Source organism: Bombina bombina, chromosome 1, assembly GCF_027579735.1.
Source record: "Bombina bombina isolate aBomBom1 chromosome 1, aBomBom1.pri, whole genome shotgun sequence".
Taxonomy (NCBI): Eukaryota; Metazoa; Chordata; class Amphibia; order Anura; family Bombinatoridae; genus Bombina; species Bombina bombina.
Window position 1 is genome coordinate 917,188,802 of NC_069499.1, and position 15,423 is coordinate 917,204,224.

Consider the following 15,423-nt stretch of genomic DNA (forward strand, 5'->3'; position numbering starts at 1 on the left):
CCTTTATTACCCATTCCCCAGTTTTGCATAACCAACACAGTTATAATAATACACGTTTTACCTCTGTGATTATCTTGTATCTAAGCTTCTGCTGACTGCCCCTTATTTCAGTTCTTTTGACAGACCTGCAGTTTAGCCAATCAGTGCTCAGTCCTAGGTCACTTTACGTGCATGAGCTCAATGTTATCTATATGAAACATGTGAACTAATGCCCTCTAGTGGTCAAAATGTATTCAGATTAGAGGCAGTCTTCAAGGTCTAAGAAATTAGCATATGAACCTCCTAGTTTTAGCTTTCAACTAAGAATACCAAGAGAACAAAGCAAAATTGGTGATAAAAGTAAATTGGGAAGTTGTTTAAAATTGCATGCCCTATTTAAAACATGAAAGTTTTTTTTGGACTTGACTGTCCCTTTAAATACTAAACACATTCTCCTTAACATCTTAGTTTACAGCCAGCAATTATTTCAATCAGGACAATATAATAAACTTATTTCTCATAACGATCTGGGAGGTCACAGTGAGAATATAACGTCTTTTTCAACTAATATGTCCAAAACAATAAGTCTTCAAAAATAATCTGTATTTAAAAAAGAGAAATTTAAAGCCAGAAAATGTTTTAGGAAAGAACTTGATTTACATTACCGCTCCCTGTAGCCATGTTAGAAATGGAAGACATTTCTACGTGCTGATTTCTTCTTGTATAGATTTGTAGATATATTAATCAGAAGGCAACAAAAAATCATCAAGAACTTGCTATTATACTCAGATCAGGGCATCATTTTTTTATTTTTTTTATAGAGCCTCAGCACTTCCTGGTATGAAGATTGTAACATAGGAATTCTAAGTGTTATGTTGAATTTTTTTTTTTTTTGTGATTGATTAATGGATATATGTATCACTTGGAATCACAAATATTTGTTAAATAATTATTATTTGTTGTAATATGAATATATGTTATATTACTAGTGGAATTATAATTGACTTATATTCTGTATGGCAAACAAAAAAAAAATACCCCTTTATTGCATACAGTAACTAGTATTATGCCCTGTAAAATTAACCCTTTATTTCCTACAGTAACTAGTATTTATGCTCTGTACAATTAACACTTTATTGCCTACAGTAACTAGTATTACGCACTGTAAAATTAACCCTTTATTGCCTACAGTAATGGGGTTAATAGTTTATAACTGATGGCATTGCAAGGGTTATCAGTATGTCAATATGTGCCCTAAGGACTGTGCTGTTTTCATTTTGGAAGTTCTCTGTGCAGAAACATTCAGCGAGATTACGAGTTTTGCGTTAGAGGCTATGCGGTGCTAACTAGCAGTTTCAGCTCACCTACAGACAACGCTAGTATTACGGGGTTTTTTCAACCCGGCGTTAGCCTCTAAAAAGTGAGCGGAGAGCAAAATTTAGCTCCACATCTCACTGTAATACCAGTGCTGCTTACGGTAGCAGTGAGCTGGCAAAACATGCTCATGCACAATTTCCCCATGGGGATCAATGGGGCAGAATCTGCTGAAAAAAACCTAACACCTGCAAAAAAGCAGCGTTCAGCTCCTAACGCAGCCCTATTGATTCCTATGGGGAAAGTAACTTATGTCAACACCTAACACCCTAACATGAACCCCGAGTCTAAACACCCCTAATCTTACACTTATTAACCCCTAATCTGCTGCACCTGACATCGCCGACACCTGCATTATATTATTAACCCCTAATCTGCCGCTCCGGACACCGCCGCCACCTACATTATACTTATGAACACCTAATCTGCTGCCCACAACATCGTCGAACCCTACATTATATTTATTAACCCCTAATCTGCCGCCCCAACGTCGCCGCCACCTACCTACACTTATTAACCCCTAATCTGCCACCCCCATCGCCGCCACTATAATATATATATTAACCCCTAAACCTAAGTCTAACCCTAACACCCCCCCTAACTTAAATATAATTTAAAATAATCTAAATAAAATTACTACAATTAAATTAATTATTCCTATTTAAAACTAAATACTTACCTATAAAATAAACCCTAAGGCCTAGATTTGGAGTTCGGCGGTAAAAGGGCTGTTAACGCTCCGCGGGCTTTTTTCTGGCCGCACCATAAATTTAACTCTGGTATTGAGAGTTAAAACAAATGCTGCGTTAGGCTCCAAAAAAGGAGCGTAGAGCATTTTTACCGCAAAAGCAACTCTCGATACCAGAGTTGCTTACGGACGCGGCCGGCCTCAAAAACGTGCTCGTGCACGATTCTCCCATAGGAAACAATGGGACTGTTTGAGCTGAAAAAAAACCTAACACCTGCAAAAAAGCAGCGTTCAGCTCCTAACGCAGCCCCATTGTTTCCTATGGGGGAACACTTCCTACGTCTGCACCTAACACCCTAACATGTACCCCGAGTCTAAACACCCCTAATCTTACACTTATTAACCCCTAATCTGCCGCCCCCGCTATCGCTGACCCCTGCATATTTTTTTTAACCCCTAATCTGCCGCTCCGTAAAACGCCGCCACCTACGTTATCCCTATGTACCCCTAATCTGCTGCCCTAACATCGCCGACCCCTATGTTATATTTATTAACCCCTAATCTGCCCCCCACAACGTCGCCGACACCTACCTACACTTATTAACCCCTAATCTGCCGAGCGGACCTGAGCGCTACTATAATAAAGTTATTAACCCCTAATCCGCCTCACTAACCCTATCATAAATAGTATTAACCCCTAATCTGCCCTCCCTAACATCGCCGACACCTACCTTCAATTATTAACCCCTAAACTTCCGATCGGAGCTCACCGCTATTCTAATAAATGGCTTAACCCCTAAAGCTAAGTCTAACCCTAACACTAACACCCCCCTAAGTTAAATATAATTTTTATCTAACGAAATAAATTAACTCTTATTAAATAACTTATTCCTATTTAAAGCTAAATACTTACCTGTAAAATAAATCCTAATATAGCTACAATATAAATTATAATTATATTATAGCTATTTTAGGATTAATATTTATTTTACAGGCAACTTTGTAATTATTTTAACCAGGTACAATAGCTATTAAATAGTTAAGAACTATTTAATAGTTACCTAGTTAAAATAATAACAAATTTACCTGTAAAATAAATCCTAACCTAAGTTATAATTAAACCTAACACTACCCTATCAATAAAATAATTAAATAAACTACCTACAATTACCTACAATTAACCTAACACTACACTATCAATAAATAAATTAAACACAATTGCTACAAATAAATACAATTAAATAAACTAGCTAAAGTACAAAAAATAAAAAAGAACTAAGTTACAGAAAATAAAAAAATATTTACAAACATAAGAAAAATATTACAACAATTTTAAACTAATTACACCTACTCTAAGCCCCCTAATAAAATAACAAAGCCCCCCAAAATAAAAAATTCCCTACCCTATTCTAAATTAAAAAAGTTACAAGCTCTTTTACCTTACCAGCCCTGAACAGGGCCCTTTGCGGGGCATGCCCCAAGAATTTCAGCTCTTTTGCCTGTAAAAGAATAAATACAATACCCCCCCCCCAACATTACAACCCACCACCCACATACCCCTAATCTAACCCAAACCCCCCTTAAATAAACCTAACACTAAGCCCCTGAAGATCTTCCTACCTTGTCTTCACCATCCAGGTATCACCGATCCATCCTGGCTCCAAGATCTTCATCCAACCCAAGCGGGAGTTGGCGATCCATAATCCGGTCCAGAAGAGGCTCCAAAGTCTTCCTCCTATCCGGCAAGAAGAGGACATCCGGACCGGCAAACATCTTCTCCAAGCGGCATCTTCGATCTTCTTCCATCCGGTGCGGAGCGGGTCCATCTTGAAGCAGGCGACGCGGATCCATCCTCTTCTTCCGATGTCTCCCGACTAATGACGGTTCCTTTAAGGGACGTCATCCAAGATGGCGTCCCTCGAATTCCGATTGGCTGATAGGATTCTATCAGCCAATCGGAATTAAGGTAGGAATTTTCTGATTGGCTGATGGAATCAGCCAATCAGAATCAAGTTCAATCCGATTGGCCGATCCCATCAGCCAATCAGATTGAGCTCGCATTCTATTGGCTGATCGGAACAGCCAATAGAATGCGAGCTCAATCTGATTGGCTGATTGGATCAGCCAATCGGATTGAACTTGATTCTGATTGGCTGATTCCATCAGCCAATCAGAAAATTCCTACCTTAATTCCGATTGGCTGATAGAATCCTATCAGCCAATCGGAATTCGAGGGACGCCATCTTGGATGACGTCCCTTAAAGGAACCGTCATTAGTCGGGAGACATCGGAAGAAGAGGATGGATCCGCGTCGCCTGCTTCAAGATGGACCCGCTCCGCACCGGATGGAAGAAGATCGAAGATGCCGCTTGGAGAAGATGTTTGCCGGTCCGGATGTCCTCTTCTTGCCGGATAGGAGGAAGACTTTGGAGCACCGGATTATGGATCGCCAACCCCCGCTTGGGTTGGATGAAGATCTTGGAGCCAGGACGGATCGGTGATACCTGGATGGTGAAGACAAGGTAGGAAGATCTTCAGGGGCTTAGTGTTAGGTTTATTTAAGGGGGGTTTGGGTTAGATTAGGGGTATGTGGGTGGTGGGTTGTAATGTTGGGGGGGGGGTATTGTATTTATTCTTTTACAGGCAAAAGAGCTGAAATTCTTGGGGCATGCCCCGCAAAGGGCCCTGTTCAGGGCTGGTAAGGTAAAAGAGCTTGTAACTTTTTTAATTTAGAATAGGGTAGGGAATTTTTTATTTTGGGGGGCTTTGTTATTTTATTAGGGGGCTTAGAGTAGGTGTAATTAGTTTAAAATTGTTGTAATATTTTTCTTATGTTTGTAAATATTTTTTTATTTTCTGTAACTTAGTTCTTTTTTATTTTTTGTACTTTAGCTAGTTTATTTAATTGTATTTATTTGTAGCAATTGTGTTTAATTTATTTATTGATAGTGTAGTGTTAGGTTAATTGTAGGTAATTGTAGGTATTTTATTTAATTATTTTATTGATAGGGTAGTGTTAGGTTTAATTATAACTTAGGTTAGGATTTATTTTACAGGTAAATTTGTTATTATTTTAACTAGGTAACTATTAAATAGTTATTAACTATTTAATAGCTATTGTACCTGGTTAAAATAATTACAAAGTTGCCTGTAAAATAAATATTAATCCTAAAATAGCTATAATATAATTATAATTTATATTGTAGCTATATTAGGATTTATTTTACAGGTAAGTATTTAGCTTTAAATAGGAATAAGTTATTTAATAAGAGTTAATTTATTTCGTTAGATAAAAATTATATTTAACTTAGGGGGGTGTTAGTGTTAGGGTTAGACTTAGCTTTAGGGGTTAATCCATTTATTAGAATAGCGGTGAGCTCCGATCGGAAGTTTAGGGGTTAATAATTGAAGGTAGGTGTCGCCGATGTTAGGGAGGGCAGATTAGGGGTTAATACTATTTATGATAGGGTTAGTGAGGCGGATTAGGGGTTAATAACTTTATTATAGTAGCGCTCAGGTCCGCTCGGCAGATTAGGGGTTAATAAGTGTAGGCAGGTGTCGGCGACGTTGAGGGGGGCAGATTAGGGGTTAATAAATATAATATAGGGGTCGGCGGTGTTAGGGGCAGCAGATTAGGGGTACATAAGTATAACGTAGGTGGCGGTCGGCAGATTAGGGGTTAAAAAATTTAATCGAGTGGCGGCGGTGTGGGGGGAGCTCGGTTTAGGGGTACATAGGTAGTTTATGGGTGTTAGTGTACTTTAGGGTACAGTAGTTAAGAGCTTTATAAACCGGCGTTAGCCAGAAAGCTCTTAACTCCTGCTATTTTCAGGCGGCTGGAATTTTGTCGTTAGAGCTCTAACGCTCACTGCAGAAACGACTCTAAATACCAGCGTTAGAAAGATCCCATTGAAAAGATAGGCTACGCAAATGGCGTAGGGGGATCTGCGGTATGGAAAAGTCGCGGCTGAAAAGTGAGCGTTAGACCCTTTAATCACTGACTCCAAATACCAGCGGGCGCCCAAAACCAGCGTTAGGAGCCTCTAACGCTGGTTTTGACGGCTACCGCCGAACTCTAAATCTAGGCCTAAGATAGCTACAATATAACTAATAGTTACATTGTAGCTAGCTTAGGGTTTATTTTTATTTTACAGGCAACTTTGTATTTATTTTAACTAGGTACAATAGTTAATAAATAGTTATTAACTATTTACTAACTACCTAGATAAAATAAGTACAAATTTACCTGTAAAATAAACCCTACCCTAAGTTACAATTACACCTAACACTACACTATAATTAAATTAATTACCTAAACTAACTACTATTAAATACAATTAAATTAAATAAACTAAAGTACGAAAAAAAAAACACTAAAATACAAAAAAATAATAAAATAATTGCAAGAATTTTAAACTAATTACACCTAATCTAACCCCCCTAATAAAATAAAAAAGCCCCCCAAAATAAAAAAAAAATTCCCTACCCTATACTAAATTACAAATAGCCCTTAAAAGGGCGTTTTGCGGGGCATTGCCCCAAAGTAATCAGCTCTTTTACCTGTAAAAAAAAAATACAATACACCCCCAACATTACAACCCACCACCCACACACCCAACCCTACTCTAAAACCCACCCAATCCCCCCTTAATAAAACCTAAAACTACCCCCTTGAAGATCACCCTATCTTGAGATGTCTTCACCCAACCGGGCAGAAGTGGTCCTCCAGAGGGGCAGAAGTCTTCATCCGATCCGGGCAGAAGAGGACCTCCAGACGGGCAGAAGTCTTCATCCAGGCGGCATCTTCTATCTTCATCCATCCGAAGAGGAGCAACACCATCTTGAAGACATCCGACGTGGAGCATCCACCCAGACCGACGACTACCCGACGAATGACGGTTCCTTTAAATTACGTCATCCAAGATGGCGTCCCTTGAATTCCAATTGGCTGATAGGATTCTATCAGCCAATCGGAATTAAGGTAGGAAAAATCCTATTGGCTGATGCAATCAGCCAATAGGATTGAGCTTGCATTCTATTGGCTGATTGGAACAGCCAATAGAATGCGAGCTCAATCCTATTGGCTGATTGGATAGGCTTTGAGGTTTGAGAAACTTTGCCTCCTCCTGGTAGGAATGTATATCCCATGTGTAACAAATCGTGTACTCTCGCCACCATGAAATAAATTAATTTATCAGGTATGTTCTTACATAAATTATGTTTTAAAACCTATGAGTACAGGGTGAAAATTTAGCAAATCAGCATAATAACAAACCTGAACTATGATATGTCTTCTGCACACACACACACACACACACACAATCATGTCTAATCACATACAATAGCTAACTTTTCTTCCCTTCCTTCCCTCAATAAACAGAAAAAAAAACCCAAAAAACTTCCTTCACTTCCGTTTAGCCCCTCTCATTTCCTCATAATCGGTAGCACACAAAAATATAATTAATTTTTTCTGGATTCTACAACTATTTAACAGTTTGTCATAAGATATAACAATCTTTCTTCCATTATATAAACTGAATGCTGGAAAGATTAAAGAGGTACAGAAGGACTTGAACCAATTTGTTGACCACAAGGATTATGCCAAACTGGACAACATCTTAAAGCAGACAATAGATCATATGAAGAAAGAGACAAGCTCAAATTTAGGAACGTTGTGAGAGATTCTGAGATCTATGCTAATAACAGGGTATATTAGTGGAATATACAACCAAATAGGAAAAACAAATCTCAGAGAAAAGTGAGGAAGGCAAATGTGAACAGACGTGACCTCAGCAGCCTACAGAGAAGCAAGTTACGTTTTCTGATAAAGACCCAGATTCAAATGATTATGGAGAGGTTCAGAGTTTTGTGGACTTTATTTCAAGTGACCCCTCCTTTGTAGAGGAGGAGTCTGCTATTGAAGTATTTGATACACATTAATATTCATTGAGGAGAGGGAGACAGAACAAGTACAAGATCTAAAGGTCATACATTTGTCAACAGTACATATGGGGTCCTAAAATTAGGTTTACATTTTATTCCTTCTACAGACTTCAATGTTTTTGACACTTTGCTAGCCCTTAATAGGTTTATTTGTGTTTTCCAAAGGGTGTCAGGACACAAGAGTCCTCCGAAGGTGCGCTTGTGTTGCGTGATGTAAAATGGAAAACTGGAAGCGGGCCGCTCTTTCAACATACGATATAGACAGCAAATGATTCCTGTGTGAAGAGGAAAAAAGAAGGGTGGCTACACACAAGACACAGCGGCACATACGGAGTGCCTAGCAGGACAAGACGGGATCAGTACAGTCGCCCGCCAGACTTTCACCGGCAACTGGAAGCTCCAGAAGGTCAGCCGCATGACTGGAGAGGCTTATCCCAGGGGCAGAGAATAGGAACCGGTTGAGATTCTAAGGCTGTAATGGTACAGACAGGCAGACCACTCACACGGAGTATCAGTAGCAAAATGTTTGCCAGAGGGTGGTTACTATTGTAAGATTGTTACAGTCCTCCGTAACAAAAAATGTAAAAATATAAAAATATAAAATGGATATAGATACAAAAGCGAGCGAGTAGAGTAAAAGGCAATTTATAACAATAAAACACACAGCCACGCGTTTCTCAGCAATGCCATTTCATCAGGCTATATAGCAAAAACATCTACACGCTCAATATTTAAAAAACATGCTAACCAATCAAAGGCTTGTGAAGTGCTGCACCTTCAAAGTGAAATCAGATCACCTGAAAGGTACAAACCAGTTCAACTACAATCATCAGCCCAGGACGGGTGTTCAATAAACATATATAAAATATAATAAATAATATTATTAACAGACAATTTACAAATTACAAAATGTACAGCCTTAGGATCTCAAGCGGTTCCTATTCTCTGCCCCTGGGATTGGCCTCTCCAGTCACACGTGTTTTGACCCTCAACAAAATATTATTGTAATGATAAGTTTGAGGTGACATTTGATCAAACATTGGAGCCTAGGGTACAATATGATTTGTTCATCTTTCAAGATGCCACATATTTTTTGAATTTATATACTTTGGAAAGGCAATGTTTGGTCTCAATCCCTGGAAAAAGTTCTTATGGTGGATTTAAGCCAAAATCAAATTTTCGCCCTACTCAGACTAGGGGAACAGTTTTAGAGGCTTCCACAAGAGGGTAGAGGAGGATCTCTTAGAACTACACAGTAAAACCCAGTTACATAGACATAACCTCACTCCAGGAGAGAAAACAGGTTTAAAATTATTAAAAGATAGAGATAATAATATAATCAAGCAATTGGATAAAGGGGGCTCCATAGTTGTCCTAGACAAAGAATATTATACAGAGGAGGCCCTAAAACAGCTTACAGATACAGATGTTTATACAATTTTACCAGGCAATCCCACTCCATCTTTTCAGGTGGAAATAAGAAATTTAGTGAATGATGGATTAGAACAAGTAGTTATTGACATGGCAACCTTTGAATAGCTCTATGTGAGTGTCATATATTTTCCTCTGCCCCTTTAACTTCCATAATCTCTCTGGCCCTTTAATCCTTTTTCACCTTACTTTTGCACACCATCTCACTAATCAATAAATATCAGCTACACCTTGCTAAGTTGCTTGGTTATTGACAAGCTCTCAGAGAGTGCTCTTGCATCTCCTCTGCGTCTTAGTTACTAAGATTTACCCTGCTGCTTCCTGGAAGTTGCTCACTGGCATTGCCGTTTGCTCACTATTGTGTATTAAAGGGACAGTCTACTCCAAAATTTCTATTGTTTATAAAAAAGATATTCCCTTTATTACCCATTTCCCAGTTTTGCACAGCGAACATGGATATTTTAATATACTTTTAACCTCTGTGATTACCTTGTATCTAAACCTCTTCTGACAGTAATTTGTGCCATTATCCTGGTCTTTAAAGATTCCATGCACTCTGATCACCTACTTCTTTCCCCACAAATCGCACCCCAGTTTGATGACTGCGGGATAGGATAAAGGGTGGCAGTCAGTCAGCAAACCCAACCTAAATATTTGTATGCTAACCATAGTTGTTCCTACATCTTTATTGTTTTTTTAGTTCAATCATAGGGAAGTTCATTTCCTCTAAAATTGTTTTGTCTTGAATCATTTTATACTTCTATTCACTATGGGGCATATTTATCAAGCTCCGTATGGAGCTTGATGCCCCGTGTTTCCGGTGAGCCTTCAGGCTCGCCGGAAAGAGAAGTTATGAAACAGCGGTCTAAAGACCGCTGCTTCATAACCTGTCCGCCTGCTTTGAGGCGACGGACAGAAATCAACCCGATCAAATATGATCGGGTTGTTTGACACCCCCTGCTAGCAGCCGATTGGCTGCAAATCTGCAGGGGGCGGTATTGCACCAGCAGTTCACAAGAACTGCTGGTGCATTTATCGATGTGCAGCGGACATGATCCGCTATATCGGATCATGTCCGCTCGCACAATAAAAAATAGGCCCCTAGATGTCCCCTAACACTATTGACATGTGCCTAATTTGGTATAACAAGTAGGTTTTGCTCTGGTTATGTATTGTACTTTGAAAAAGCAATGTTACATATAACAACCGAGATAAAAAAAAATGATATATAGTACAACATCTTATTTTTTTCCGTTTTAACCTCACTAATGTTTGCTTCGACTATTTCCCATAATGCGTAGGATCTATTCTTTGACTTTTAACATTGCAAATCTAATTGTTTGGTTGGGAATACTATACTTGCATACTGCTTAGCTGATATCCACACAAGGAATAACTATGTAATAGAAATATTATGGTAAACCATGAAGGGAAGAATGGGATGTTATTATGAAATAAGTATAAGGCAACTAGAATAGTAGCTTGGGGATGGAGGGTAAAGGATGCATTTTCCTGTTTACTAAGTAAACAATATCTGTGGGGGACGGAGTTTAGTATTGTGGAGTGGGGGATATTATATAGTATCGAAATAATGTAAACATAGAGCATATTATGTCTCAGGATGGGTAAGTTATTATTAGATATGGCCTATTCTAAAATAGTTTGGATTATATTTTTTATTAACACGTAACTTTAAGGTTGCCTATTCATCTGGATCGCGTCAGAGCCTCTTAATGAGAAAACAAACAAGTAGTGTAGAAAGACAATATATGTAGTGTATGTTATAGTACATATGGCTAGTCACTTCTAGTATTATGTATATATTTATATACTACTCTTTGAACACCTTTAAGTATTTAGAGTAATCTGTATACTGTATATAAAGGTACATAGACTGTCTACTGCTATAAAACAGTAAACCTAAGGATGGCAAGAGAATTTAAATAACACACCTCTTGTAGACTAAGGCTATAGGAAATATAACAGGATAGGCTCTACTATAGGATCAAAAGAATTGGAGTAGGGTAGAATGTAAAATTACCATTAGTCATAAGGCAGTATTTCTATATGCCCAAGTAATTACATAAACCATTTGCACTAAATTAACCTTTTAAGTAAATATTATGGGTATTGGATTAACTGCTGAGACTCTTATTGATCTCATCCAACCAGTGTCATCTCATTAATTGTATCAAAGCATAAAATTGTCAGGACAATTGTCCAGTATAATTCACCGTTTTGATATTGCATATTAATCACATATGTCCGTGCTATATAATATAGGGGTATAATTGATCATGTGTATTTACTTATATATTCAGGTACACATACACATATATATTATTTTTGAGTATTAATATGTAGCTTTTAGGTTGTGCTGCTTGTCAGAATATAATTGCTTACTGTGAAGTTTTTTTACTTTATCAAAATAATCCATGTTTTGTTACTATGATATTCAAGGTCCCAAACATAGCTGCATGATTCCTATCATTATATTACTGGTATAAATATTCACAAATATCCCCATGTATTTTATACATGGTTCCAGTAAGTCTCTTTTTCTATAAACATTAGTGGGGTTCAACCTTGGTTAATGGTCAAATAGAGATACTGACTTGTTTTTCAGAATATATTTACAAAATACATATTTGTCTGTTATAGCTTAGTGACGAGTGCCATCTTCCGAGTGAAAAATATTCTATCTGCTAAATCTTAGCTTATTAACAAAAATGTTAATTAATCTGTAATTAGTGTTAGCCAATCAATTATGTGAACCTAACCTTATCAGTTGGGGTGGAGTTAAGGACTTTCCATAAAATACACACTCACCCACACAGGAGGGGGGACACAAGCAGACGGCACAAGGGGCCACACTGAGCATGCATGGTGACCACACCCTGTACAGAGGAGATGGGAGGCTAAGCTGACCAGATAGACAAGTCAGGATAATGGCCAGAGAGGGTCCAGGGGTTACCTAAGAGGGTCTTTTTACAGTGAACCCCAGTGAAGGATCCCACAATGTTGATAAGTATGAAACAAACCTATATGAAACAGTTTTGTTAATATGATTTATGCTCTTTACATTTATATTCAAAGTTTTATTATTGAATCAGGTGAGTTAATCAATTCTGGTTTGCCCTTTATAGTCACAAATATTTTTGTTAGGTAATTCCTGTTAACCTGGTCTTATCTGTCGACAATAACACTGGGTCAATCAGGAATCTGGTAATAATATCATTTTCTTAAGGTTTGCCAGAATTATTAGTTTACCTGATTCTTGCCAGCTATGCTGAGAATTTAAATAACAAAAGTTTCTGTTTCTCTATTATACATGCAAGCTACTGCAAGTAAAATAATTACTGATTGTTTTCATTAGTTTTAACCTGATAATCATTAAATCATTGTAATGATGTTTGCTTATTGATTTGCTTTATTCAAATATTGCTTATTATTTCTAATAATTATTTTAATAAACTAAGTCTGTTTATTGATCTGGTCTCAGTTTAATTAATAGACAAATCAGAACTAAAAGGATTCAGGTTTTATATATATTATCCTTTGCAAATGATATAATTCAGAGTATTATTAAATTGCACACATTGCCCCTGCAAAGTTGGTAACCGCTATTATATAAATATTGAGTTACATTATCAGAATGATATAGAGCAGAGCTTTCCAAACTTTTCATGTTGGTGACACACTTTTTAGCCCTACATCATTTCGCGGCACGGTAATTAATTCAGTTGTACTAGCAAAAAGGAGGTTAAACTAACTTGTTTTAAAATATACGGACACATACATAAATTATATAATAATAATATGTATTTACAGGTAACAGTAAGTATGTGCAAGAATTAAAAAAAAAGTTTAAGAACTCCAATAGCTACTTACTATTTTAATGGGATTTATGAGGTTGATGGGATGAACACAATTTCTGAATATTTAGTGGAATATTAGATAAAGGCACTCACATTTCTTCATCAAGCATTTTTAAGCTTCCACTTCCTATCCATATATCAAGAGCAGGAACAGCAATGCACTACTGGGAGCTAGCTGCAAAAAAACTAACACTTTGACTTCTGACTTCAGCTCAGCGTTTAAACTGCCGCCCTCAGAGCTCCGTGAGCCCTACTGACTACTGCCCGCTCTGCAAACACACTGCTGTCCCACTCACTGACTACACGTGCAGTCACAAGCCAATTAAGGAAACTACACGTGCAGTCAGGAGCCAATGTGCCGCCAAAGGGAATAGTTTCAGTTCCCACTGAGCTGCGCCAATTGGTTAAGATGATCTGTGACCCACTAGATATCAATTGTGTCAACCATGTGATATGCATAGCAGGCAGGCGGAAAGTCAGAAACCAAAAAAAAAAATTAAATTTAAAAAAATATTGTGCTGAAGCAAGGACACACCTACACACTGCTGCCGACACACTAGTGTGTCCCGACACACAGTTTGGAAAGCACTGATATAGAGGTTCCATAATATTTATTGTGTCTAAACACATAATACACTTTGCAGGTACACTACTGAAATAATAATAATAAAAATAATAATAATAATAATAAGGATAATATTCATAACAAAATTAAAACTATAGGGTATTAACATCTGGGAGAAAATTTGTGGATGGTCTCAATGCCAATGAAGCGGGCATCAAATTCACATTTGAGTTTGGAACTGAAAGTATAAATTATATGGATGTGACTTTAAAAGGGAGTGTGACAGGGAAAATGGACCTAGAGGTCTACAGAAAACCCATATCGGGCAATACTCTTTTGCATGCCTGTAGCTGTCACCCGAAAAGAGTGTTTAACTCAGTATTAAGAGGGCAGTTTATAAGATTAAAAAGAAACTGCACTAACAAGGACAGCTACAGCAGACATGCAAGTGATTCGACCGGTAGACTGGCTGAATGGGGATATAGCTTGAAAGACATAGAAAGAACAAGGTCTGAAATCGATGATAAAAACAGATCTGAATTTTTGTCACAGAATAATTCTCAAAAAAGTACAAAGGGAAATGAGGAATTCAATGGTGTAACCTTTGTAACACAATACAGTAATCAATTTCACCAGATTTGTAATATCATCAAGAAAAACCTCTCTATACTAAAGGTAGATGATGCATTAATAGACATCACTCTCAATAAATGTAGATATGCCTTTAGAAAAGGGATGTCAATAGGAACCAGGATTGCACCTACACAACTGAAACATCAAGTTAATAAAGTTAGTTCATGGCTACAACATAAAGGTGTACTAGGAAAGAGGGAGGTGTTCTGGATACACAGACTGAAGAACAGAACACCCCATGGTCTTAATTTGGAGTATGACGTCATTAATTTTTGGCAATAGGTACAACTGTTTTTTCGGTTCGGTGTGTCCAGACCACACTTCTGTACTTGTTACATTACATTATATGTTATGTTTGATGTATTTTGGATTTTACATTACATTTTATTTTACACTATATCCACTCCCTATGTGAATTTAAGCATACGTATGCACATATGTATCAATGTTTTCAGTGCTATATATGTCATATATTATTCATGCATTGAATGAGCAAGAATTTCCTGTCATTTTTTGTCATACACTAACATATGAGTGGAAAATGATAAACAAACAATTACACATAAACTAGATTTATTGTGTTGAATATAATTGAGCCCTTTACATGTGTGTACCACATATGATAGAGTTGATATAGTACAATTGGCCATTTGTATATACATGTGCACATATGTCTATATGAGATTTGTCTATATTTGTATATATTTGCTAATGACCATCTTTATAAAAGGAAGATTTTCACAAAAAGTTATGTATGAAGTTACAATACTAGCACTTGTAACCTGCTTTGGATCTCATACTGTTCCGTGGTTTCCATAATACAATTCAGTTTGAATCTCAAATTATACAAACACTGTTTAAGAGGTATACTATGAAGTATTAATTTTATGTTAAACTTGTTTCTCTTTTTTTGTATTCACTGCATGAAAAAT